Source organism: Phyllostomus discolor, chromosome 4 (assembly GCF_004126475.2).
Source record: "Phyllostomus discolor isolate MPI-MPIP mPhyDis1 chromosome 4, mPhyDis1.pri.v3, whole genome shotgun sequence".
Classification (NCBI taxonomy): Eukaryota; Metazoa; Chordata; class Mammalia; order Chiroptera; family Phyllostomidae; genus Phyllostomus; species Phyllostomus discolor.
The window spans coordinates 159703234-159705352 of record NC_040906.2 but is presented as its reverse complement, the minus strand read 5'-3'; the positions used below and the strand labels follow the sequence as shown (position 1 = coordinate 159705352).

Genomic DNA, 2119 nt, shown 5'->3' with positions numbered 1-2119 from the left:
AGACCCCAGTCTGAACTAAATACTCCCTCACATACATTTCCCAACTGTTTTTGCATTCCTACCATCCCTATCACCCCATAGTATTTGCCTGTTATTGCTCAGACATGTGAGCACCTGAGGATGTGCTGCCCTGTCTTATTTAATTTTTTAATTTTTATAATCAAGCAAAGGCCCTAGACACTAGTTTTGGAACAGAGAGCTTGGGTTCTAACTTTGGGAAGGGGTTAAAAGCATGGACTTGGAAGTTCAAGTCTCAGTTTGCTGTGACCTTGTGCAGGTCATTCAACCTCTCTGAGTTTGGGTTTCTTCATCTTACAAATTCAGATGATAGTAATACCTGTTATGCAAGGTGATTCTGAGTGATAATGAGTTGGTGTTTATAATGCACAAAATAATGCCTGGCAAATAATAAATATTCTATGGCTATTGATTTAATTTAGTCATGTCAAATTGCTCCCAAAACCTGTTTCTTTTTAAAAAAATTATGCTACCTTTTATTATTTTACAATATATTTCAAAAAATGATGTCACAGTTACCTCAACTGCTCTATAAGACCTTCATAAACAGAGTAACTCCACCTGTAGCCTCTTTGTTTTTTACCACTCAGTGGGGCAAAACATCCAATAAAGTGTAAAATGCAGCATACCCAGTCATATCACCTAAAAACTTTTCATGATAACTTATTGCAAATTGCACTAGACAGTTCACCACTGGGGAAAACAGACTCCTCATTCATTCACATAGTCCTTACACTGAAAATTGAAGTCACTACTAAAACCACCTAGATAAAAAGTTTCAGCTGTGCTCAGCCAGCTGGCCCCACCCCCTGGGTGGGAGGCAACCCAGGACACTTCACTTTCCCGCTCTTTTGTGGGGCTCTCATCCTCAGTCAGGCAGTCAGGACACGCTGTTGTCCTTCCACAGCTGTGTCCCGAAATGGCACCAGCATCTCTTCTCCACTCTCACTTTTCACCACTTGCTGAGCCTTTATAACCTCGGTTGATGCTATCACAAGCAGAGGCTCTGCTTTCAAATCCTAATAGATTCACATCCTTGAACAGCCATTTGAAAAGTAAAGCTAAAAATACCTTAATTTTTAACAGAGCCTCTTCACATAAATTTCTCTGAGATGTATCACCAAGACCATCTATATGCAAAACCATTGTTTTGGCATGTTTGTTTGTAGTTCCCCCCACCAAAAAGAAAAACTGAGCTTTCCTTGGACATGAATTCATCTCATTGAAACAATCACTGTTTGCCATACTGGAAGATTGAAGACTGTCATAGATTTCAGAGACCAGCAGTTTCATTTCTCCTGGAGTTGCAGTTGTCTGTATAACATCTTTCAAGCTTAACAGCATATCCAGTTCTCCTTTCGTCTTTTCTCTGTGAGCACAGCATTCTGCCAAGTATTGAAGAACAAGCAGAGCCAAGTGGATAACTGGGATGTTGGGATGGTCCATAAATAAAATAAAGCTCGGCAGACATCCCTGAATCTGGGCAATGGCTCTTCTGCCTAATAGATCTGCCACTAGATCCCATAACTGGTTAACTAGTGGTGAGTGTGAGGTTCTTCATTCAAGGTAGAAAAGGGAGAATTCATCTCCTACACCACGCTATGGACAATCTTCTTAAATTTGCAACAATAACTTGTGGCCTCAGAGCTTCTGCATGTGAAAGATTCCTGTGCAGTCTAGCTGGATAGTGCCGGCTCAGGGTCCCTCATAAGGCTGCAGTCAAGGGCACAGTGGGGCTGCTGTCATCTAAAGACTTGAGTAGGAAAAGATCATTCTCCAAGTTCACTTACATGGCTGTTAGCAGCATTCAGTTTCTCACAGGTTGATGGACAGAAGGCCTTAGTTCCTTGCTGGCTATTGGCCAAAGGCCTCTCCATAGTACAACTCACAGTCTAACGCCTGACATCTCCCAGGATAAGTGAAGGAGACACGAAGACAGAGCTCAAACCCTCTTTTTCTTCATAGGTACAAGTGAGATAAGTATATCTTTCACAGGTATAGTGGAAGTGACCAGCACATGCCTGAAAATGCTACCGGCTCAGTGGGCACTTTCTGGGCCACACTTGTGATCCACTGTGTGTACTCATAAAAGTTCTGGAGG

At 42.0% G+C, this 2119-nt stretch overlaps 1 pseudogene; it reads right to left on the bottom strand.

Moving 5' to 3' along the window:
- Positions 1-729: 729 nt before the first annotated feature.
- LOC114495060 lies at positions 730-1604 on the bottom strand (annotated as a pseudogene).
- Positions 1605-2119: the final 515 nt, after the last annotated feature.